Here is a 26,983-nt window from a genome sequence, read left to right as displayed (position 1 = left end):
TCCATGCTTAATTGATTGATCATTCATGAAAAATAGCATTTGTTGGAATCTAGATGACTTTGTGAAACACTAAAGCATGTGCACATCTTAATTGAACTCTTGGTCATAAGTTTGAGTGAAGTTGTTACTTATCTTCAAAAGAGAATTTTGAATGAGTGAACCATCATATGAATTGGTTGGAGATGGAGTTACATTTTGTTTGCTTGAGGACAAGCAAAGTTCTAAGTTTGGGGTTGTGATAACAGTTGAAAAACTGTTATTTTCATGCTTAAAATTGATACTAAAAGCAACCTTTAGACTTAGAAACTAGCTTGAAATCATGCCTTTTATCCATATTTTCAGAAATAAGAGAGCTGGACAGGTTTATGCTTGATTTAAGTGTTTTTGTGCAGGTTTTGAGGTGAATTTGGTGAAAGAAGTGAAGAAGGAGAGAGATGACATTAGAAAAGACAAGAAAGAGTGCAAAAGTAGAAGCCGAAGGCACCGCTCAGCGGCAATTTACCGCTGAGCGGCACTCAGGAGGTTGCGGGAGTCACGCTGAGGGGCAAACTGGCCGCTGAGGGGAAGAAACGTGAAGCGCAACCACCGCTGAGCGGTATTTACCGCTGAGCGGCACTTTTATGGACTTGGGCTTTTGTAATCTTTTGTAATTCTAGAATAGTATATAAGGACTTGCACGTCCTAGGGTTAGACATCTTTGGCAGAAACAAGGCAAACACTCTCTCTTCCACCCCTTTGAAGGAGGATCTTGGATGCTCAGGCTACCTCTTCACCTTTATTGGGTTTATTCTTTCATACTTTCATTGTAATTCATCTAGGTTCACCATGAATATGGTGAACTAAACCTTGTATGTTTGTTGGGGAATCAATGTAATCTCTTGAAGCTCTCATATATGGAATTTATGCTTGCATCTTTGAATTAAGATATATGCTTTCTTTCATCATTAGTTAGGGTTTTTCCTCTTTGCTTAATGCTTGCATTGTTTAACTCATTCTAATGCATGATTATTGGTTTTGTCGATACGGGCACGTACGGGGAAGTCTAGATTCGGGGAATTTCTCCCAATATTATATTGGTTGTCGTTAAGCTCCTGCGCTTATGAACTAATCATTAGGAATGCTAGGAATTGTATGAACTCGTGATTAGGGAGAAGCCATCTAGAATGGTACTTTAGAGAGTGGCATTAACAATGATGATTTGAATGTTGAATTCCTAAAATGTATGAGAGTGGATGAGATGAAATTGACCCCCAACAACATATTCATATATTCCATTGAAAGTGTTTATCTTTTGTCTTTGCCATTGATCAAACTTCATGCATACATGTTTATTTTTCGTCTTGCATATTAAAATCCAATTATTTTGTTTGTAAGTCTTAGCTAATCAACAAATCACATAACTAAACTAGGCCGTGAGTCCTTTGGGAAGAACGATACTTGGTCTTACCAAGTTTATTACTTGAACGATTCGGTCATACTTGCCGATTGTGAAACAAGTTTGTGACATCATATTTTGGTGCTTACAAATTTGTCCATCACTCATCTATGTATAACCCATATGCAGAATTATCTGCAGATCTTATATATACTAATTAACATAAAGCTTCAGTGATTCATGACTATGTAAGAATTCATGTAGGATATTATTATTTATTAATACTCCGCATTTCATACGCTTCATGAGTATTCTTGAAAGATCTAAAGGAACCTTTTTTGGAATGAATATTAAGTGAAGAAAAAAGGAGGAAAAAAAAAGCCCAAGAAAAAAATAATAGCTGTACCTCCATGGGTCTGCGACCATCCAGTCGAAGTCCTTCTGGCCTGACGTATTCCATCCTCAGGTCAATCTATGGCAGAGACAAAAGGGAGACAAAGATGAGACATAAGCAGCTGGATTTTGTTTTTATTTGCTTTATATTCTTGGCTTCCAAAAAAAAATGATATTTTCTACTAAAGTTATTAAAACAAAATGGTGAGATTTTGATGAATCTGAGCCATTTAAAAGTTTGTGTTGGCTCAAGTAGTTTGTGGGTCATGCAGTGAGATGAGTGAGAGAGCAGTTCGAATTAATAACACTGCTCAATTGAAAACATACCGAACAAACTCCAGTTGCTCTGTAAAGATTAGGATGAAAACAAGGTTACAAAAAATCAAGCAATCTGAACTTTGAATGAATATCATATAGACAACAACAAACATTTACCCAATAAGTGGGGCACTAGGTAAATAATATTGCAGAAATAAATATTAGAAATCAGCAAACAACAAAATAACAACGCATTTGAAGAAAATAAATCTGGTCGTGTCCCTACCCTTTTAAACATTTAAGTTTGCTCTTAATCTTACTGCAAGCAAAGAAAAAGAGGAAAGTACACCACGGACAGAAAGATATTGTAAAGGAGTGGTTCTCGAAGCAAATTCAATCTGCATACTGTTATTATTTTTATTTTATTCTAGCACTCCCCGAATTTCAACAAATTTCTAAAGGAGAATGAGCAGGCTTTTAGTTTAATAGTTACAGAAGAAAGATTTGGGTCAATTATATATGAGAAGGACAGTGTTCCCTTCCCACTTAATAAACTAACAACACAGAGCAATGATTTTAGTGACTCGGTTATGCTATAGATCAATTTTATGGTTGAGTGGTATGCAAGTTCAAGATGTAGGATTTTTAAGAAGAGTTTTTGTGAGATCGATACAAAGGGCAAGGAAGGGTTATAAGTTTGATTGAGAGAACGATATAGTATAGGAGTAATTGGTTATCAAGATGTTCAATGTTTGAAGCTTATACAAAGCTGTCGTAAACTCCATTTTTCTTGGTTGTAAATGTTGAATTGATTAAATTAGAAAAGCATAGCAACTTTTACGAGTTTAACAGAAAATAGGGATTGGGTGGTGAGTGGTGACACTGCAAGGCACTACACATGACAACGCAAACATTGAAAGGGTTTGAACTTTGATGACCAGAGAGAGAGAAAAGGAAAAGTACCTGACTGACGGCGAGATTTGCCGGTGGCTGTTACGCTCTGTGTGGCGACGGCGAGAACGGAAGTTGGTTCGCGCACTGCAAACGAGCCTAGTCTAGGCAGGGTTCCGCTGTTCGGTGTTTAAATTTGATTTTTCTAGAAAAAAAAATAGGACCTATTAAACCTATTTAGTGACCTATTCGTTGTTATTTTGTTGTTTGCTGATTTCTAATATTTATTTCTGCCCCACTTATTGGGTAAATGTTTGTTGTTGTCTATATGATATTCATTCAAAGTTCAGATTGCTTGATTTTTTGTAACCTTGTTTACATCCTAATCTTTAGGAGCAACTGGAGTTTGTTCGGTAGATTGTAACGTCACAAGGACCGTCGACTGCCCCCACAGATCACCACTAGGCTTTCTAGTGTGCTTTGTCCTCACTCGCACACTTTCCGGGAAAACTTCCCAGAAGGTCACCCATCCTAGAATTACTCTAGGCTAAGCACGCTTAACCATGGAGTTCTTATGAGTCGGGCAACCGAAAAGCAAATGCATTTGGTGATATGAGTAGTCAAATCAATTCCTTTAAGCTATCCTTCAATGGTATAGTCCCATACCTATATAGTCTCCAGATCCCTCTCATTCCGGTGTATGTTCGATTCATCCATGTACCCCTTCCACCGGAAGCCTTGCCAGGAGCCTGCTCCTTGTCTATGCCCCCTGCACCATGCTACCTGCACCGGCGTCACTCCCCGCACTCTCATCAGTGCCCGGGTGTCACATGCTGACATCCCAAAATATATAACAATGTATATATGTAGAATGCAGCGATTATAATAATAGAAAGCAGTTAAGAGTACACAATAGATAGAATTAAGGAGTACAGTTATCCAAGTCTGGCTGGGAAACTTTAAAACTTAAGTACAAGTTCATAATTCTCCAAAACACAGATCATGCTAAAATGAAGGCTAGAAGTCTTTCAAAATAAAGAGTTGTTTAGCTAGTAGAAATCCTAAGCACTAGGGGCTGGGTCTTCCTCAACTTCCAAAGCTTGCTCCAAAGGTACATCATCACCTACTGCTCACATCCAAAGGATTGGATGATCATCGCAAGGGGAAAGGCAAACACATGCAACACATACAATTCATTTTCAATCAATCTAGCAGTTACCAGAATATCCATACACATATAAACACCTTAGTCATCATAAACATAAGCATTCATTTCATAAAACTCATCAAGACAAGCATCCTATCATGTTAAGACTCTAGACACGTCCGGACATAGAATGTATGTAGAGCTGGGGCGGGTTGTGCACTTGTGATGGCCTCTACTGCTTTGCAAAGCCATTGCCGAGGGGTTCCACCCGACCATACACAAGGCTAGTCCGCTTACCGCGGAATAGACCTCCAGTGATAGCGTCTACCCTAGGACCTCCCACTACTCCCACCACACGCGTCAATCCTCTCTAAGTGAGAATGAAAGACCGTTGGAGTGTTAGGGATAACCCCCATATGGAAGCCTCTTACATTCATTCAATACACTAACTGATCCCACCGAGAGATCTAAATTTTCCGATTCAATCCTACCATTTTAAATCTTATGATATTCCTTTTGGATCAACAATGTACATCATAAACCACTTATAACCATACACTTTCAACCAATCTGGATCACATGAAGATGCATTCATAAATTGTAACCGAAATATTTAAATAACATAACTTATTGGAATGAGAGAAAACATAACAGAAAATATCACCACTGGACGAACACTATTTGGACGAGCGCCAAGAGCCCTTGGGAGGACACTGTTTGAACGAACGTCCAAAACCCATTGGTCGGACACTGTTTGAACGAACGTCAAAATCCCTTGGGCGGACTTTGTTTGGACGAACGCTCAACGATCAAACATGAAGACCGAGCGCTAGCGATCACTAACCAATATCAAGACCGGACGCTTAAGATTCAACCCTAAGAATACAAACTTAAGGCCGAACACTCACAATCGCAACTAAACCAAGGCCGAACTGCCACCAACATGAACGCTCGCTATTACTTATGGACGCTCGCTACTAATTCAACCTCTGACCGAACGCTAATTAAACCATCAACTGAACGAACGCTACTAACCAACACCTGAGCGATCGTTACTAAACCATAACTTGAGCGATCGTTATTTAAACCAATGACCGAACGCTGTTAATATCATCCCCTAAGACCGAACGCTCCCCAGACAAGGACGAACGCTAATCAAACCAACATTTGACCGAACGTCACTCAGCACATGGCATGACCGAGCGTTCAAATCCGACATGGACGAACGGTCAGTTTGCGCATTCTGCAGAATTCTGCAGAATTATGCAGAATTCTGCATAATGGTAACAGAACCTCCCTTTGACCATTTCTAACCACTTTTCTCAACTTCTTAGACTCTTAATTCTCGTTTTAGACTTAATTAAACTTGTCCAACTGATTCTAAGCATTCCTACTACCATTTTTAAGTGATTAAAGTTCACTTTCAGCTCCAAAACACTAACTTCAACAACTTAGGGACCCAAATTTGATTCTACTACTTGGAACATGTTTCCGACCACTCTTATGTTTCTAACAAGTCACAATGGACTTGTCTAGGCTGCCCAAACAGTCCAGGAACACTGCAGCCTTCATTTACTCAAAATCCCTACCTCACTTCCTCTAAAATGGCCTAAAATTGACCCTAAAGACACTTTATTTCCTTTCTAACAGCACTACCACAGAATTTTCACGCTAAAACAGTTCCAACATACACAATTCCATCATTCTAAGTCATTCCAAACAGTTTATAGACATCAATCACCAAATACACATAACACACACTTCCATACATGCATTTCAAGTTTAGCTAGAACCAAGTTCATGCTTCCACCACAAACCACTACAAATTTTATCATGCATTCACTCCACACAGTAAAATCAAGGCTTAATTACCTACTTAGTCCCCATGTTCGGAGGTAATTTGCTGTTTAGTACCCGGTTTTAAAAATGTAGGCATTTGATACCTATGTTTTGAAATTTGTATCAATTGAATCCTACCCACTTAACGCCGTTATAAATCTAACGTTTTTCTGACTTTGTATGTGATTTGTGGACGAGCGTTTGTGGACGAGCGTCCTCTTAACGCTCGCCCTGTGGACGCAAGTACGTTCAGTGGACGCTCGTCCAGCGAAGCGAACACCCAGTCAGGCAGAAGAGGACGCTCGTCCAGCGAAGCGAATGCCCAGTCAGGCAGAAGAGGACGCTCGTCCAGCGAAGCGAACGCCCAGTCAGGCAGAAGAGGACGCTCGTCCAACGAAGCGAACGCCCAGTCAGGCAGAAGACGACGCTCGTCCAGCGAAGCCAACGCCCAGGCAGAAGAGGAGGCTCGTTCAGCGAACTAAGAGGACGCTCGTCCACAACCGCTCGTCCACAAATCACATACACAGTCAGAAAAACGTTAGATTTATAACGGCATTAAGTGGGTAGGATTCAATTGATACAAATTTCAAAACATAGGTATCAAATGCCTACATTTTTAAAACCGGGTACTAAACAGCAAATTACCTCCGAACATGGGGACTAAGTAGGTAATTAAGCCTAAAATCAAAAGTAGAACTAGCTCCCCTTACCTCTAGTGTAGACAACCAAGCTCAAGTAGGAACCCTAGACCACTTGCTTGCACTCTCAAAATGTTAGAATCACCTATAAATCATCAATTGATGATAGAAAACGAATCTTAGAACCCAATAGAAGCTAGATTACGGAAGAAAACGAAATGGGTTGCATGCAACAAGTTCAATCACATGCTTACAACCCTAGGGCACATGAGAAAGGGGGTTTTCTTACCGGTTCTGATTAGAGAAATTGATCGACTAAGAGCAAGACCCGCTACTTTGTGATCGTTGGGGCAGCACCTAATCGAGAATTTAATGGTTCAGTGTGAAGAAGGGAAAGGGAGAAGATATAGGGGGAGGAGAGAGCTTGCAGGAAGAGGAATGGTTTCTCAGACAAGAGGAATGAGTTAAAAATCAATGTTTCAAAACTAATGTAATTTTATTTTAAAGTACTCAACCTCTCATCTTTTCCACTTGTCATCCCCTTTTTGCTGACTCAAATCCAAGTCCTTACACAGATTCTGCAAAATCTCACCATTTTGTTTCAATAACTTTAGTAGAAAATATCATTTTTTTTTGGAAGCCAAGAATATAAAGCAAAATAAAACAAAATCCAGCTGCTTATGTCTCATCTTTGTCTCCTTTTTGTCTCTGCCATAGATTGACCTGAGGATGGAATACGTCAGCCCAGAAGGACTTCGACTGGGTGGTCGCAGACCCATGGAGGTACAACTATTATTTTTTTCTTGGGCTTTTTTTTTCCTCCTTTTTTCTTCACTTAATATTCATTCCAAAAAAGGTTCCTTTAGATCTTTCAAGAATACTCATGAAGCGTATGAAATGTGGAGTATTAATAAATAATAATATCCTACATGAATTCTTACATAGTCATGAATTACTGAAGCTTTATGTTAATTAGTATATATAAGATCTGCAGATAGTTCTGCATATGGGTTATACATAGATGAGCCATGCCATGGGTAATGGAAATGTGTAAGGGCACATTTTGAACTGCAAAAAAACATATAAACAGATTAGAAGCAGTCAATAACCTTAGTTCTGATAAACATTAAAACCTATCACTTAAAAGCTACAAATGTTGTAGTTTGCCAAATGATAAAAGTAAGAAAATGGAGGGTTCTAACCCTAAGGATGTCTAACCAACCTTTTTTAGTAAGATATATGAACTTGGTCCTATGACAAAATGAGCTAATTGAAAGCAGCATTTTAAGGTCTGGCCTATGGAATTCAGTCCTGTTTAACAGCTGTGATTTGGACATGATTTTGGGATTCGACTATTTAAAATGAGGAGATGCACTTTAGAGGATAAGGTGAAGTTATTACTATTTATTAAAAATTTAGTATTTAAGAGTGCGATAAAATATATGTACATGTATAAGAAACTATGAAGTTATTAAAATCTCAATGACTATTACTGCAGTTTATCCTCTAAAGTGTTATTCCTTCACTGCAGAGGATCTAAATCTATGATTTTATATTTCTTTCTCTACTGATCTTTTGCCTTTAACTTTTTCTCCTCTCTTTATGGTATATTGTAGATGCGACAAATTCGTGCAGAAATTGATGTTGTATCCAAAGCAGATGGGTAAATGAATTTTAGCTTTTTAGAAAATTAAGTTGTGATATCATTTGAAGCATTTGACCATAAAGTTTTTTTATTTTGAAAACAGTTCTGCCATGTTTGAGATGGGTAATACAAAAGTTATTGCTGCCGTCTATGGCCCTAGAGAGGTACTGTTTAATTATTTACCTTGCTAATGAAAATTTGTCTATGTAATTTAAGGATTGTTAACTATCCTTTTTCAGTGTTAGTTGGTTTAGACATTTAAAAAACTTTGATGTTGTAGTTGAGCTTTAGATGATTTGCTGTTTTTCTTTAGTAACTTCTCTGCATTTCAGGTGCAAAATAGAAGCCAAATAACCAACCATGCTCTGGTAGTTTTTTTTTTCTAAGTTATGTTGTCTGTATTTATATGAATTGTAACAAAAACTTAATTGTTGCTTATGTGCAATGTATGTCTATAGGTTCGGTGTGAGTACAGCATGGCTAATTTTAGCACTGGAGATCGCATGAGGAAATCAAAGGGTGACAGGTTTTGCTCATTTACTTGCTTTTGTTTAACTTCCTATTCTTTTTGACCTTTCACTTATTTTTTATATATTCGTAGTTTTATACTTATCAAAATGGTATTGGAGCATAGACTACTAGGATGATAATGAATGTTGCATTAGTAGAATCTATCTTAAGAGTGCCTTGTAATTTGTAAATTGGACTTTTTGATCTTTTTACTGAGGTAAGAATTTAATAGCAATGGTGGTAATGCATGTTTAGACTTTTAGAGTATAAATTTTGATTATTAATTAGTAATATATATATATATATATATATATATATTGCATTTGTTCATGTGATACAGTATAATTTTTTTTTTAATCTTGCATTCATAATTTTCTATGTAACAACTATCTTGCTATCCACTAACGTATTGTAGTGTTTTTGGGGCTGGCTGCTTGATAACAGTTGAAAAACTGTTATTTTCATGCTTAAAATTGATACTAAAAGCAACCTTTAGACTTAGAAACTAGCTTGAAATCATGCCTTTTATCCATATTTTCAGAAATAAGAGAGCTGGACAGGTTTATGCTTGATTTAAGTGTTTTTGTGCAGGTTTTGAGGTGAATTTGGTGAAAGAAGTGAAGAAGGAGAGAGATGACATTAGAAAAGACAAGAAAGAGTGCAAAAGTAGAAGCCGAAGGCACCGCTCAGCGGCAATTTACCGCTGAGCGGCACTCAGGAGGTTGTGGGAGTCACGCTGAGGGGCAAACTGGCCGCTGAGGGGCAAACTGGCCGCTGAGGGGAAGAAACGTGAAGCGCAATCACCGCTGAGCGGTATTTACCGCTGAGCGGCACTTTTATGGACTTGGGCTTTTGTAATCTTTTGTAATTCTAAATTAGTATATAAGGACTTGCACGTCCTAGAATTAGTATCTTTGGCAGAAAGGAGGCAAACACTCTCTCTTCCACCCCTTTGAAGGAGGATCTTGGATGCTCAGGCTACCTCTTCACCTTTATTGGGTTTATTCTTTCATACTTTCATTGTAATTCATCTAGGTTCACCATGAATATGGTGAACTAAACCTTGTATGTTTGTTGGGGAATCAATGTAATCTCTTGAAGCTCTCATATATGGAATTTATGCTTGCATCTTTGAATTAAGATATATGCTTTCTTTCATCATTAGTTAGGGTTTTTCCTCTTTGCTTAATGCTTGCATTGTTTAACTCATTCTAATGCATGATTATTGGTTTTGTCGATACGGGCACGTACGGGGAAGTCTAGATCCGGGGAATTTCTCCCAATATTATATTGGTTGTCGTTAAGCTCCTGCGCTTATGAACTAATCATTAGGAATGCTAGGAATTGTATGAACTCGTGATTAGGGAGAAGCCATCTAGAATGGTACTTTAGAGAGTGGCATTAACAATGATGATTTGAATGTTGAATTCCTAAAATGTATGAGAGTGGATGAGATGAAATTGACCCCCAACAACATATTCATATATTCCATTGAAAGTGTTTATCTTTTGTCTTTGCCATTGATCAAACTTCATGCATACATGTTTATTTTTCGTCTTGCATATTAAAATCCAATTATTTTGTTTGTAAGTCTTAGCTAATCAACAAATCACATAACTAAACTAGGCCGTGAGTCCTTTGGGAAGAACGATACTTGGTCTTACCAAGTTTATTACTTGAACGATTCGGTCATACTTGCCGATTGTGAAACAAGTTTGTGACATCATATTTTGGTGCTTACAAATTTGTCCATCAAGTTTTTGGCGCCGTTGCCGGGGACTCGTGGTTTAACTGGTTAATTTGTGTGATTATTGATTATCTTTGACTTTAATTTTGAATTTCTGTTTTTATTTTTCTGTTTTTATTTTATTCTATCTTTTTATCTTTTTAGATTAGATTAGATTTTATTTTATTAGATTAGATTTGATTTTATTTGATTTTATTTTATCTTTTAGGTTAGGTTAGATTTTATTTTATTTTATTTTTTTTAGATTAGATTAGATTTTATTTTATTTTATCTTTTAGATTAGGTAAGATTTTATTTTTTTTTAGATTAGGTTTTATTTTATTCTATCTTATTTTATTTTATCTTCTGAATCTTTTATCTTCTGAATATATATCTTCTCCTATATCTTTTTGTGCTAACAAATCTTTTCTAGGGTTTGTTTTTCTTGTGTATGCAGGAAGCAATTAGAACTAGGAGTAAGAAAACAACAGAACCACTTCTTGAAGGTCTAGAAGAGAGTAGAAGGAGGAGAAGAATCAGAACGTCTAGAGAACTTTTCCCTTCTCCAGAAACTCTCATACAATCATCACCACAAGGTTCTGTTCATAGCACAGGGAGTATGGAGAACAATAATGCTAGAAGAACTCTTGCAGATTACACTAATCTTGCTGGACCTCAACACTTCAACAGCATAGCTAGACCTAGAGTCAATGCAGCCAACATGGAGGTCAAGCCAGCACTGATTCAACTGGTGAAGAGTAATCAATTTAATGGGTTATCTCACGAAAGCCCATATGAGCACCTTACTACCTTTAATGAGATCTGCAATACGGTCAAGATTAATGGGGTGCCAGACGAAGCTATCAAACTTAGCTTGTTCCCTTTCTCATTGGGGGGCAATGCTAAGCTTTGGTTGAACTCTTTTCCAGAAGAAAGTTTCACAGAGTGGGAGGCAGTGGTGACAAAATTCTTAAATAAATACTTCCCACAATCTAAAGTGACTAAGGGCAAGCAAGAGATTTCTTCATTCAAGCAGGGCATGGAAGAATCACTGGGACATGCTTGGGACAGGTATAAAAGCTTGTTACGTAAAACTCCCATGCATGGTTTCAAAGAAGAAGAAGTAGTCCTAACTTTCCTTGGAGGGCTTGGTTCACAAACCAAGATGATGCTGAATGCCTCAGCAGGAGGCAATATTAAATGGAAAACTCCAGAGGAAGCAACTGAACTGATTGAAAATATGGCTACTAGTGACAACGAACTCAATATTGAAAAAGGAGATCCTAGTCAGAAGGAGTTTGTTACAATTAAATGAGGCCTTGCTTATCCAAAACAGAATTATCTCTCAACAGCTTGAAGAAGTAACCATGAAACTTTCTCAAATACCACAGGAAATACAACAGGTTTCAATGGTTCAAGAGCACCAAAAATGGCAAATGCAATTTACTCCAGCTGAGAAAACAACAAAGCTTGAAGAGACTTTCCAGAGATTCTTAAAGACAAATGCGTCTTATTGTCATAATGTGGATGCTGCATTTAAAAAAATGGAGGTCTATGTTGAGAGAATAGTTGACGAGATGAAACATGATACTCTTGGAAAGGAATGTAAAACTGTTGTGACTAGAAGTGGTAGAGTGTTAGAGGAGAGAAAAAAAGAGAGAAAGGAGAAAGAAAATGAGAGTGAGAGTGAAAAAGAAACATGTGAGTGGAAGGAAAGAGTTGAGAGAGAGAAAAAGAAAAAAGAAGAAGAGGAGAGGAGAGAAAAAAATGAGAGAGAAGAGAGACAGAAAGAAAAAGAGTATGAAAAGCCACTTCCTTATCCAAAGGGTTATTCAAGGAAGGAGAAAGAAAAGCAGTTGGAAAGATTCATGGAACTGTTTAAGAAGTTGGAGATCACTATACCATTCTCTGAAGCATTGCAACAGATGCCAGCATATGCAAAATTCTTGAAGGAACTTCTCACAAAGAAACACAAGTACATTGAGAAGGAAACTATCAATATACAGGGCAATTGCAGTGCAATCATACAGAAACTACCTCCTAAACTTAAAGACCCAGGAAGCTTCACCATTCCATGCACCATAGGAGATGTGAAAGTTGGAAGAGCATTGATTGATTTGGGAGCTAGCATTAATCTAATGCCGCTATCCATGTGCAGAACAATTCAGGGGCTGGAAATTAAACCAACCAGAATGACTCTTCAATTGGCAGACAGGTCTCTTAAATATCCATATGGAGTGGTTGAAGATGTTCTAGTGAAGGTTGACAAATTTGTATTTCCAGTAGATTTCATTGTGATGGAGATGGAAGGAACTAGTGATGTTCCTATCATTCTTGGGAGACCTTTTATGAAGACTGCTAGAGTTTTGATTGATGTAGAGAATGGTCAGCTTAAACTGAGAGTTGATGATGAAGAAGTCACTTTTGATGTATCCAAGGCTATGACGTATCCAAATGATGACAAAGCATGCTTTCAATTTGATGAACTTGATGAAGTTTGTATGGTTCAAGAAAGAATGGTGCGTAACATTTCTCCATTGGAAAAAACGCTCATTGATGCATGTGAAGATTTGGATGAAGAAGAAGAGAAATTGATTGATGAATGTCTGATGGACTTGAAAACATTGAAAAAGGGTCCAGAGGAAGATCCAATATTCGAAACAATTGATAAGGAAGAAACAATCAAAGCACAGTCTCCAGAATTAAAAAGATTGCCATCACATTTGAAATATGTGTTTTTAGAAGGGGATGGAACAAAGCCAGTCATCATCAGTAACTCTTTATCTTTACAAGAAGAAGAGCAGTTGGTAGAAATTCTGAAAGCTAACAAAGAAGCAATTGGGTGGTCAATATCAGATCTCAAAGGTATTAGCCCAACTTATTGCATGCACAAGATTTTTATGGAAGAAGACTATAAACCAAGTGCTCAACCACAGAGAAGGTTAAATCCTGTTATGAAAGAGGTGGTCAGAAAAGAAGTGTTGAAACTACTAGAAGCTGGTATCATTTATCCAATCTCTGACAGTGAATGGGTGAGTCCAGTACAGGTGGTGCCAAAGAAAGGTGGGATGACAGTAATTTATAATGACAAGAATGAACTTATTCCTACTCGGACAGTTACTGGCTGGCGTATGTGCATTGATTACAGGAAGCTGAATAAAGCTACTAGGAAAGATCATTTTCCTCTTCCCTTCATGGATCAGATGCTAGAAAGATTGTCAGGGCAGGCTTTCTATTGTTTTCTAGATGGATATTCTGGATATAATCAAATTGTGGTAGATCCAAAAGACCAGGAGAAGACGACTTTTACTTGTCCTTTTGGTATCTTTGCATATAGAAAGATGCCTTTTGGATTATGTAATGCTCCAGCTACGTTTCAGAGGTGCATGCAGGCAATCTTTTCTGATCTTTTAGAAAAATGCATTGAAGTATTCATGGATGACTTCTCAGTTTTTGGAAATTCTTTCCAAAGATGTTTAGCTAATTTGAACACTGTCCTCAAAAGATGTGTTCAGACAAATCTGGTTTTGAATTGGGAGAAATGTCATTTCATGGTAACTGAAGGGATTGTACTGGGGCATAAAATCTCTGCTAAAGGAATTGAGGTGGATAAAGCCAAAGTAGAAGTCATTGAGAAACTGCCTCCACCAACAAATGTAAGGGGGATTAGGAGTTTTCTTGGTCATGCTGGGTTCTATAGAAGATTCATCAAAGATTTCTCAAAAATTGCTAAACCATTGAGTAATCTTTTGATGAAGGATGCTCCTTTTGTGATGAATGAAGACTGCCTGAAAGCTTTTGATATATTGAAGCAGAAGCTAGTGTCAGCTCCAGTAATTGTAGCACCAGATTGGAATCAAAATTTTGAATTAATGTGTGATGCAAGTGATTATGCAATAGGAGTTGTCCTTGGTCAGAGGAAAGAACAAAAGTTTCATCCAATTTATTATGCTAGCAAGGTGTTGAATGATGCTCAATTGAATTATGCTACCACAGAGAAAGAGTTTCTTGCCATTGTATATGCTCTAGAGAAATTTAGACCTTATCTTATTGGGTCTAAGGTGATTGTCTATACAGATCATGCAGCTATCAAATATTTGTTGACAAAACCAGATTCTAAGCCACGTCTGATTAGATGGGTATTATTGTTGCAAGAATTTGATGTAGAAATCCGTGATAAGAAAGGAAGTGAGAACTTAATTGCTGATCATTTGTCACGGTTAGTCAACAATGAGGTCACTAGCAAGGAGTCTGAAATCTGGGAATCTTTTTCAGATGAATCACTCATGTATATTCAGCAGAGGCCCTGGTTTGCTGATATGGCAAATTTCAAAGCTGCAAGAGTCATGCCAGAAGACTTAACTTGGCAACAGAGAAAGAAATTTCTGCATGATGCCAAGCAGTTTGTGTGGGATGATCCGTATTTGTTCAAAATTGGAGCAGATAATCTTCTGAGGAGATGTGTTACAAATGAAGAAGCAGAAGGAATTCTCTGGCATTGTCATGATTCACCTTATGGAGGACATTTTAATGGAGAAAGAACAGCAGCAAAAGTCCTTCAATCAGGATTCTATTGGCCAACTTTATTTAAAGATGCTCATAATCATGCTAGGAATTGTGACAAATGTCAAAGAGCAGGGATAATCACTAAACGTCATGAGATGCCTTTACAAGGTATTTTAGAGGTTGAGGTTTTTGATTGTTGGGGCATTGATTTTGTTGGACCCTTCCCTCCATCCTTCAACAATGAATATATTCTGGTAGCAGTGGATTATGTGAGTAAATGGGTGGAAGCATTGGCTTGTCCTAAAAATGATGCTAGCACGGTAATTAAATTCCTGAAGAGGCAGATATTCTCACGATTTGGCACTCCAAGAGTGTTGATTAGTGATGGAGGATCTCATTTTTGCAATTATCAGCTAGAGAAAGTACTTAAACACTATGGAGTGAAGCATAAGGTAGCTGCACCTTATCATCCACAAACCAATGGACAAGCTGAGGTATCTAACAGGGAGATAAAAAGAATCCTGGAAAAAACTGTGACTTCATCAAGGAAGGATTGGTCTCTCAAATTGGATGATGCTCTTTGGGCTTATAGAACAGCAATGAAGACGTCTATGGGATTATCACCATTTCAATTAGTCTATGGGAAAGCATGCCATTTGCCAGTTGAATTGGAGCATAGAGCATTATGGGCTTTGAAATTCTTGAATTTTGATCCTTATGACACTCAATGCACACGCAGACGGCAGATTTTAGAGCTTGAAGAAATGCGCTTACATGCATATGATTCATCCAAGGCTTACAAAGACAAAATGAAATTCTATCATGACAGGAAGTTGGTGAATAGAGTTTTCAATCCAGGACAACAGGTATTATTGTTCAATTCAAGATTGAAGATATTTCCTGGGAAGCTGAAGTCAAAATGGACAGGACCATTTGTGATAAAAGAAGTGCATCCACATGGAGCAATTGAAATATTTAATCCATCTGCTGATGATCCACAGAAAAGCTGGGTGGTAAATGGTCAACGTCTCAAGCCTTATCTAGGGGGAGAGGTGCAACAATTTTCCACAATGATGTTGTTGGTTGATCCTTGAAAGTTGGGTCAGGCTCGGGACGTTAAACAAGCGCTTACTGGGAGGCAACCCAGTATCTTGTAAGTATGTTTTTTTTTGTTTTTAGATTAGGGTTTGATGTACTCTATTGAACATCTGGTTTATTATGATGGTTTGCTATTAACTGTGATTGTTTGATGAGTAATGCTTGATGATGCTTATTGACTGATTGATGTTGAGATGATGTGCACATTAAATGCTTATACAGGTGATTCACAAGCTTTGTGAACAAATGCATAATATCATGATTGTGATTGTGAAATTAAGCAGGATGTGTACGTCAAATGTGAATGAGCTTATATGTGAGGTTTTGAGCTTCAGAGTTGTTATTGTTGAATGCTATTACTTTGAAAGCATGAATGATTTTGCCCAGGTTTTCTATGATTGAATCAATTGCTTGTTTTACATCATGTGATCAAGGCCGTGTTTTTAAAACCCTTTTTATTGGCCAAATTCATAAAGTTAGCCTACTAAAAGAGAACACTTTGTGTTCTATCCTTTCAACCCAAAGCCTTGAACATACACTGAACACCCTTGATTGAAAATCTTTACCTTGAGTTAAGTAGAAGATCTTATGTGGTATTGTTAAATGTTCAAGTTTGGGGTTGTTGGGGAAACATGAAAAAGGAAAAGCATTGAGCTAAGAGCTAAAAAGTAAGAATATGAAAAGAATAAGAAAAAGAAAAGAAAAGAAAAAGAAGTAAAGCTCAATGCAAATGCAAATGCAAAAGCAAAAAGGCAAGTTGGGAATGAATAAGATGATTGTGTTGTTATGATTCTCTTAACTCAAGGATTTTGTGATCCAGAAAAACCAATTTTCTTGTTAGCCCAGCCACGTTATAAGCCATTGAAAAGTCCTTGTGATGATGCATGCTTGTGAATGTTTTTGATTGTGGTAAAATGAAAGGCAAAGTTGATTCATGTGACATTGTGATAGTAGAGTGAATGAGTGAAACACTTTACCTCTTATACACTTGTGTGTTGAGTGAAACACTTTACCTAGTGAGGAAATATTCCATAAGTACATGAACATCCATGCTTAATTGATTGATCATTCATGAAAAATAGCATTTGTTGGAATCTAGATGACTTTGTGAAACACTAAAGCATGTGCACATCTTAATTGAACTCTTGGTCATAAGTTTGAGTGAAGTTGTTACTTATCTTGAAAAGAGAATTTTGAATGAGTGAACCATCATATGAATTGGTTGGAGATGGAGTTACATTTTGTTTGCTTGAGGACAAGCAAAGTTCTAAGTTTGGGGTTGTGATAACAGTTGAAAAACTGTTATTTTCATGCTTAAAATTGATACTAAAAGCAACCTTTAGACTTAGAAACTAGCTTGAAATCATGCCTTTTATCCATATTTTCAGAAATAAGAGAGCTGGACAGGTTTATGCTTGATTTAAGTGTTTTTGTGCAGGTTTTGAGGTGAATTTGGTGAAAGAAGTGAAGAAGGAGAGAGATGACATTAGAAAAGACAAGAAAGAGTGCAAAAGTAGAAGCCGAAGGCACCGCTCAGCGGCAATTTACCGCTGAGCGGCACTCAGGAGGTTGCGGGAGTCACGCTGAGGGGCAAACTGGCCGCTGAGGGGAAGAAACGTGAAGCGCAATCACCGCTGAGCGGTATTTACCGCTGAGCGGCACTTTTATGGACTTGGGCTTTTGTAATCTTTTGTAATTCTAAATTAGTATATAAGGACTTGCACGTCCTAGAATTAGTATCTTTGGCAGAAAGGAGGCAAACACTCTCTCTTCCACCCCTTTGAAGGAGGATCTTGGATGCTCAGGCTACCTCTTCACCTTTATTGGGTTTATTCTTTCATACTTTCATTGTAATTCATCTAGGTTCACCATGAATATGGTGAACTAAACCTTGTATGTTTGTTGGGGAATCAATGTAATCTCTTGAAGCTCTCATATATGGAATTTATGCTTGCATCTTTGAATTGAGATATATGCTTTCTTTCATCATTAGTTAGGGTTTTTCCTCTTTGCTTAATGCTTGCATTGTTTAACTCATTCTAATGCATGATTATTGGTTTTGTCGATACGGGCACGTACGGGGAAGTCTAGATCCGGGGAATTTCTCCCAATATTATATTGGTTGTCGTTAAGCTCCTGCGCTTATGAACTAATCATTAGGAATGCTAGGAATTGTATGAACTCGTGATTAGGGAGAAGCCATCTAGAATGGTACTTTAGAGAGTGGCATTAACAATGATGATTTGAATGTTGAATTCCTAAAATGTATGAGAGTGGATGAGATGAAATTGACCCCCAACAACATATTCATATATTCCATTGAAAGTGTTTATCTTTTGTCTTTGCCATTGATCAAACTTCATGCATACATGTTTATTTTTCGTCTTGCATATTAAAATCCAATTATTTTGTTTGTAAGTCTTAGCTAATCAACAAATCACATAACTAAACTAGGCCGTGAGTCCTTTGGGAAGAACGATACTTGGTCTTACCAAGTTTATTACTTGAACGATTCGGTCATACTTGCCGATTGTGAAACAAGTTTGTGACATCATATTTTGGTGCTTACAAATTTGGCCATCACTGCTCCATGCCTTTGATATAGCTGACTACAGGCTCAGCAATGGGTTATGTATCATAAAACAATGAAAAGCTTAACCCCATGCACCCTTTTACTGCCTTTTCTCATTTTTAATCTTTTTTGCAAGCTTTGACTTTTTTGAGTAATCTTTGGCCAAAACTCACTGAATAGTTTTGAATGGCTTAACCATCAATGTTTGCAGATATAAATGTTATCCTGTTTTGCTTTTCCTTCATAGTTTTAATATGGTTCTCATTGTAAGGTTCTCTTACAGAAGGATAATAGGATCACTTCTTATTTTTTACTACGTGATTTGAAGTTCTCATTCTACAGGAGATCAACTGAAATTTCCCTGGTTATTCGGCAAACCATGGAAGCATCTATATTGACACATCTATTGCCTCGATCTCAGGTTTTATTACACATTAAGAACTTATTTTGTCATGTGCTTTGCTTTCCCCTAGTCCTCCCTAATGTTTTACTTATTAAATTTGCAGATAGATATATATGTCCAAGTTCTCCAAGCAGATGGAGGTAACTAAGACTTGATAATGGGATCTTGTGATTCTCTTCTGTCATTGCCATTTTATTTTCTCTCTTTACTCATTTAATATGTACATTAATTTTGGGTGATGTTGACATGTCTTTTATAGGAACTAGATCTGCTTGTATAAATGCTGCAACTTTGGCCCTTGCCGATGCTGGGATCCCTATGCGTGATCTTGTAACATCCTGCAGTGCCGGATACCTTAACAGCACAAGTCTGCTTGGTATATATCTGTTTTTACTCTAAATTTGAACTGGCTAAATACAAGTGTGGTATGTCTGTTTTGTTTCTGTCTACTTCTGATGCACGGGCTGCCCTAATTATTAAAGGTTTCTGAATGTGTACGGATTTGAACTATGTAGAAGACAGTGCTGGAGGTCCTGATGTAACCCTAGGAATTCTGCCAAAGTTGGATAAAGTAACACTGCTTCAGGTTAATTCATGTCTTGTTATTTTCTCTGTATCTATTGTGTAGTCAACCAGGTAAATTAGTTCAACAGAAAGGAAAACTTTTTATTGCTCTCTCAGTCATTGGTACTCACGTAGTAAAGAGTCTGGTGGTGTTGAAGCTGTAATTCCTCTTCCTTCAAAAACTGTTCTTGTTATTAGAGATTTTGGAGAGAACAGTAGAGTTTTAACCCTTGATTACTCGAGGGAATAGGTGCATGTTCGGAAATCCCCAAAAGAAGCTTATCTAAGCTCGCCTCAGATTTAACAACTTAATAGTTTGCTGTACACATGAATCTTTTTTCAAATATCAGTTGTTTTTTAATCAACAGATACTTCTTACGAAGGTTCCTGATAGAGTGATTTGTTGTTGTACCCTTTGATGGAGTTATGTCATGACAAATCTTCTTTTTAGTCTGAGTTAATGTTTGATCAAGTGTAACTTAATTTTCACTAGTATCATACTTGGTAACTCTTTATTTGGAATTCCAGTTCAGCATCTTTTACTTTTTTAGTTGCAGATCTTTTGTTGATACTTTAAATTTTGACTGAAGAAATATAGTTGATATATTCTTTCCGCCACCTTATTATAGGATGAAATTCATGTATGGTCCACAAAACAGAGAGGGAGGGTAACTTCATTTGGTGGGGCTGGCATAGATATTTTCCAATGACAGTTTATCAGTCAGTTTATTGCTCCCATTCTTAGATTGATATTATGGAGTTAAATTTGTTTCGAACACGTGCCACTATGTAAAGGCTGGTTGAGATTGTGAACCTTCAAAGTTTTAATCAGAAATTTACTACTATCATTATTATGAAAAGCATGCAATGCTTTTCTTTTCTCATCCAGCTTATTTCATTCGTTCACTCCCTGCCATATTCCGTAGTTTAGAATGGAAAAGCTCCTAGTTTAATTTTATTTGCACTAATTTCTGTTGTTACTGTCTATAGATGGATTCTAAACTACCAATTGACATTTTGGAAAATGTTATGCAACTGGCAATCGAAGGCTGCAAAGCAATAGCAAACTACATTCGAGAAGTAAGAACCTGCTGACACTTTTGTGATTATACTAAGAGGAGTCCAAACAAGTTTTACATTAATTTCACTGCTTAAATCCTGTTTCTTTGTTGGCTGGCAGATTTTGCTGGAGAACACAAAGCAACTGGAGTATCGACGAGGTGTATAGTTTTTATAGCAGAAATGATGCTATGATTATTATTACCTGTGGTCACGGTTTTCCAGATTTGTAGGTCCGTTCTTTCAGCATTTGTGCTTTTTTTTGGTTATGGAGGAGAATTCTCTTGTATTTACGTGGAACAATTTTGTTTTTAGCATACGGTGCTGAATAAAACGGAAAATTGTTGTAGAATTCGTTTCTCATTTCTGTCACCTTATCACTATGAATAAAAGGTAGCAAAATTATGATTTATTTTGGGACCACTTTCTGAATTTCCACCAATCCCCCAAAATAAGACGTGTAGAATGGAACTAATGATCTGACACTTCAACGAATGAAGAATTAATGATTGAAGTTAGAATCAAAATAATCAGTGGGTTGGTGGAGTGTGTGTACATGGTGATTGCATCCTCAGAAAAAGCAATGACATCAGTATTGACAATTTAATTGCTAACTAATTTCAATGGTTAGTTTCCTAAATTTCCTTTTTGGGTACGATACAGTTTGATAAAGACAGCTTTGGTGTTAAATGTTTGTATTGCAGTTAAAGTCTTGATATAGCGAGTTAAACTGATTAATTATGTAAATATAAAAAGTAAATAATTTATAGTAATTTCTAAATCCTGGTAAATATAAAGTAGTTTAATTAAGTTAACATTTTTTTATTTCTTTTAAATACGTATGCTAGAGCGGAATACTGAAGTTTTTTTGTAGAGTTGAATACAGTAAGTTTGAAACATCACTAATACAGATTTAGAAGAAAAAAAAGTATTTGAAGTAATAATATTGTATGGAAAAATGTTAATTTTTCTGGGAAAAAAATTTCACAGAAAAAGTTAACCTGAAAGTTAATGATCAAGAGAATTTTAGGATTATTTCTATGGTAAAGGAAAGTGTAAGACCCATGAAAAATATTTACTTTAATAATAATAATTTTATTACTAGTAGTAATAAATTTCTTTGTGAATGGAAAATATATAAGTTTATAAAATGTGGAAAGATTAATAAGAAATTTTGGTAGCTTAATTTGTAAGACCTATGAAAAAATATTTATAATAGTAAATTTTAGCATTTTATTAGTAATAATAATTTTAATGGATAGAAAAATGAAAATTTTTGGATATAAAATTATAGTAATTCTAGAGGGAGAGTTTCAAATTTTTGATAACTTATTTAGGATTTTTTTTAAGAAAAGTGAATAGTGAATAGTAAATAGTAAATAGTAAATAGTGAATAGTGAATAGTTAAAAAAAAATATTAAAATAAATTGTGGAAGAGAACACTCCACGTAGAATTAATCATTCAGAGATAAGAATGGTGAATAAAAAATAATATTTGAATAGTAAAAATGAATAGTAAAAGTGAATAGTAAAAATGAATAGTAAAAATGAATAGTAAAAAAATTTTTTGGCTATAAATAGCCAAGGTGTGAAACCCTGATAAATTAATATATACAAATCCATTCTCTGATCACACTTTTAAATGCACTGTGCCACGTCAAATTCCACTCTTTTCCTCTCTGCATGCACTAATGCCATCTGTCACGTTGGAAGCTTCCAAAAGCTGTAGTGGAAATCAGGTGGCAGTATGTGAGTGCACCATTGTTTGACGAGGAAGAGAAAAACAATTTCTCTGAAAACACTTCTCTTCCTTCCATGCAATCTTCTTCTTCCTCAAGAAATTCTGGCCTTCCATCTTCTCTGCATTCTCCCTGAACTCTTTCATCTTCTCTCTAAGATAACTCACCTTCATCTCCTCCAATCTCATTTCAGACACCGTAGGAAACCTCTCTGCACCGTGAGCATTCTTCTGAACCGAACAGAACTGAGAACTGAACTGGTAAGTTCTCGTCTCTGCACCTTCATCTATTTAGTTCATGCGAACCAATTTCTGGTTGCATGCATGAGTTATAGGTCTGAACCTTATGTCATTTTGGTTTATTAGATTTAGTGAGAATCTTGGAGTGACTCGTTGGGTAGAAAGCCGTGAGAGCACTAGAGAAACCATAAGCATTTGGGAGTTCACTGCTAGACCAGGTAAGGGAAGCTTTAGTAATTTAATTTAATACTGGTTTGATTGTATGAAAGCAATGAAATGTACTGGAATGTCTGAACTGCATGAAACAATTGCTGTTTAAGTGTGCATGAATGAGTATGGTTACACTGGATGTATATTATAAATATCGTTGGAACCTTATGCAGAGAATGAGATGTATGAGTTGTAATGTGATTGATTTTTCTGTATGGTTTGGAATGAAAGTGATTTGAACTGTATGTTGATGATGATATGTTTGAACTGGAAAAATTCTGTATTGATGAGATTGTAATATGAATTTTGTAATGTATGAGATTTATGGTGAAGATGGAATTTTTAAAGTTCAAATCATATGAAATCTGTGAAATTATCGTGTTTGAAAAATCTGGAAATTTTATCTTCTCTGATTGATCATGTACGCTCGTTGTCGAACGGTCTTATACCGTTCGGTTTCCCTGGAAAATCACTTAGAATAAGTGTTCTTTCATTTGGAAAGGACTCTGATTAAGAACGAGCGTTATTGGTGTCAAGAGTTAAGTGTGAGCGTTCGGCTTGGCTTAGCTTGTACCACGATTGAAAATAAATTGAAGTATAGTTAGGACGTTCGGTTTTGTTTACCAGCGTTCGTCATAAGCAGCGCTTAGTATTAGACTGAGCGTTCGTCCAAAGGAACTCTCGGTCTTAGATTGAGCGTTCGTCCTAGTTAGCGTTCGGTCTGATACCGAAAGTCCGTTCAGATGAGCGTTCGTTCTATTTGGTGCTCGGTCATTGACCTAGCGTTCGTCCTAAGGAGGGTTCAGTTTCTACTAAACGCTCGTCCTTATCATTGCTCGTGAGCGAACTTCACAGCATTCGTTCAATTTATTAATTAACGTTCGGTCTTTGACTGGCAGTGGTCGTTTCCGAATTTACTAATGCTCTGATTATTTATTTGAAATCATTTAAACTGTGATGGTCCTTTTTCATTTAACCTCAAGTCTTTATACTTAGAATTTTCCTAAGTATTATTTGGATCTTTTAGACTCAATTTCAATTAAATTAGTCAATTGTCTCAACGTCCGTGGATGAGTAATGGTGCGTTTCTTTTGTTCAGAAACGTGATAGCAGTGTACTGTAATACAATCATCTGAATCTATTAAATGATAAACTTTGTTTAAATTAAGGGAGTGGAACACAGAATGGAAATCTGAATAAGAGGAATGGTTAATACGGTGTGAATGATAGTGTGAATGAATTTTATGGGATTGGATTGTGAATGAGCGTTCCAAGGAGGAACGTCACCATGATGTGAATATGAGAAGTAGTGTAGTATGACCATGGTAAAGCTGCTGATGGCTGTTCATCCTGATATTCCGTGAGTGCTCATCCTCATGTAGAGGGGAGTAGGTCATGCGTGGGAATGGCAGGAGGCCCTAGTCCTACTGAGTACTTTGGACTGATAGGGTTAACCTCGGGTGGCAGCTGTTGAGTGTATCCCAGTTACCACACCACCCGGGTGCAAGAACGCCTGTAGATACATGGCTTCATACAGTCCGGACAGTCGTCAATTATGAGATTTTGAATGAGTTATGACATGATTGAATATATGTATATTGCTGTATAAACTGTATGATTGATTGCGTATGTTAAAATATGTTGATTGTATGAATTAAATTACCTAAGCTTACCCTTGCGTTTTCCTTGTGTTGTCTCCTGTTTCTGTATGTCCGTCTTGTCAATGCAATGATCATCCGTTGTGGATGTGAGCAGATGGTGAGGCACCCCTGGAAACAATGCTGGAAGAAGAAAATTTGGAGGATGCCAACTTGGTAGAAGTTGAAGTTAAAGCTGAGCAGTAGAGTGCTTGTTCCGTAGTGGCTGTTAGGCTTTCTGTACTGAATTTTGGAAGTTCTGTATATAGTTTTGCAGAACTGTTTCATCCAGATTTGATTTTGTATTTTTGATAGATTCTGAACGCTGTAATTGTAGTACGTTCAGTTTTAATTTTTGAGCAGCTGTTGTAAATATTAAAGACTGCACTGTATTTTCTGTAAATGTGATTAGTTCTGATTAATGGTAATTACTATTTATTGGGATGTTACATTTATTGGTATCAGAGCAGTTTTGTTCTTTTAAGGACATGTAGGGTTATGAGTACACTATACTTTCGTTGTGTGCTTATTGTGTGTTGATGAGTTATTATTTTTAACTCTTGAACATAACTAACTTACGTTTTCTCTGATCCACAAAACGAATGGCGCCTAGACTTCCTCCCCCACCTCAGCCAAACGAGGCTGACAATTCTAACAATACCAGAATGTTGGAGACGGTCATTGACAGGCTTCAACAACAGAACACCACTTTGATAGAACAGAACGCTGCCTTAATGAGGCAGAACCAGGAAGCACTGAATAGTTTGGAGGCCTCACGTATCAGCTCTGAAGCAACTCAGAGGCAGTTGATGGACCTGCTGACCTCTACTAGAGGCACACCAGGAGCCTCTTCTTCTAATGCTGCACCTCATGCCGAATGGAGTTTGGAAAGCTTCTTGCAGCACCACCCTGCAAAGTTCAATGGAAAAGGACTTCCTGATGAAGCGGATCAGTGGCTTAGAGACATGGAGCGGATCTATGATGCCAAAAGATGTCCAAATGAAAACCGTTTGGCATTTACAGAATATTTGTTGACAGGAGAAGCTAGCCATTGGTGGTCAAGTGTGAAGATGTTGTTGACCGAAGCCCAAAGTCCAATTTCTTGGGAGGTTTTCAGGACTAAATTCTATGAAGAATATTTTCCAGACAGTGTGCGTTTTGCTAAGGAGGTGGAGTTCCTTCAATTGGTGCAAGGCAGTATGTCCGTCTCAGAATACACCAACAAATTCAAACATCTTGTCCGTTTCAATACCATGGCTACCAGTGAAGAATGGCAATGCAGGAAGTTTGAGAACGGGTTGAGGAGTGATATGAAAGTATTAATATCTTGCCTGTGTATCAGATCTTTCCCTGCTATGGTTGAGAGGGCAAAGGTGCTTGAGAAGAACATTGCTGAGGCCGAAAAACATAAGAAACAACAAGTGAGTAGGGGTCCGGTTTTGTCCAGAGGTGCATCAAATGTGAGAGGGTCCCCATATACTCGTCCCACTCAATCCTCTGGCGGATCACAAGCTTTGGTCACTGTTGGCCAATCTGGACAGCCGAGAAGCTTAACCTGTTATCAGTGTGGAGGACCACACTATCGGTGGGCTTGTCCACAGTTGCCAGGAGGAAAATATTGTACTCGTTGCAGACAGAATGGCCACTTGGAGAACGAGTGCAATATGGGAGGACGTGCGGCAATGAGGCCGCCGAACACTGGGAGAACCCAACAAGGGAGAGGTGGACGTGCACAAGCCACAGGAAGGGTGTACGCAATCACTGGTGCTGAAGCTGCTCGTTCAGGTACACTCATCACCAGCACTTGCATGTTGTATGGAAAGCCTTGCTGTGTACTGTATGACTCGGGGGCAACTCATTCCTTCATCTCGAAGGCGTGTGTTGAGAAACTAGGAATAGTGGAGAGTGAATTACAGTTTGACCTGGTGGTGTCAACCCCAGCGGCTGGTGGGATCAAGACGTCTACAGTTTGTGTAAGATGTCCTATAGAAGTTGAGGGGCGTAGATATAAGGTTAATCTCATTTGTTTACCCCTTCAAGACTTAGAAGTAATTTTGGGGATGGATTGGTTGGCTACCAATCGGATCCTCATTGACTGTGGGAAGAAGGAGTTAGTCTTTCCAGATGAAGAAGAGGAAGAACTGTCAATCACTCTTGGGCAGTTTAAGGAGGATATCATGGAGGGGGCAAGCTGTTTTCTTATCATGACGTATGAAAGCAGTGAGATGGAGCGTTCATCCAATGTTGATAACAGTGGAGAACGAACAGTAGTGGATGAATTTCCAGATGTTTTTCCGGATGAAGTACCTGGTCTACCTCCCATCCGTGAGGTAGAATTCACAATTGATTTGGTAACCACTGCTGCACCTATCTCGGTTCAACCTTACAGAATGGCACCAGCTGAGTTGGTGGAGCTTAAGAAGCAAATTGAAGAGTTAATGGATAAGAAGTTCATCAGGCCAAGTGCTTCACCATGGGGAGCGCCTGTATTGTTGGTCAAGAAGAAGGATGGCAGCTCACGGCTATGCATTGAT

The 26,983-nt window shown here is 37.5% G+C and overlaps 1 pseudogene; it reads left to right on the top strand.

The window, feature by feature from the left end:
• Nucleotides 1–7,270: 7,270 nt before the first annotated feature.
• LOC148202300 (exosome complex component RRP41 homolog) lies at nucleotides 7,271–20,969 on the top strand (annotated as a pseudogene).
• The last annotated feature ends 6,014 nt before the right edge of the window (nucleotides 20,970–26,983 follow it).

The sequence above is a fragment of the Vigna umbellata genome, chromosome 3 (assembly GCF_029865625.1).
Source record: "Vigna umbellata cultivar VRB3 chromosome 3, Vumbellata_1.0, whole genome shotgun sequence".
Taxonomy (NCBI): domain Eukaryota; kingdom Viridiplantae; phylum Streptophyta; class Magnoliopsida; order Fabales; family Fabaceae; genus Vigna; species Vigna umbellata.
The sequence above is the reverse complement of the archived record's forward strand: the minus strand, read 5'-3'. Positions and strand labels throughout refer to the sequence as shown.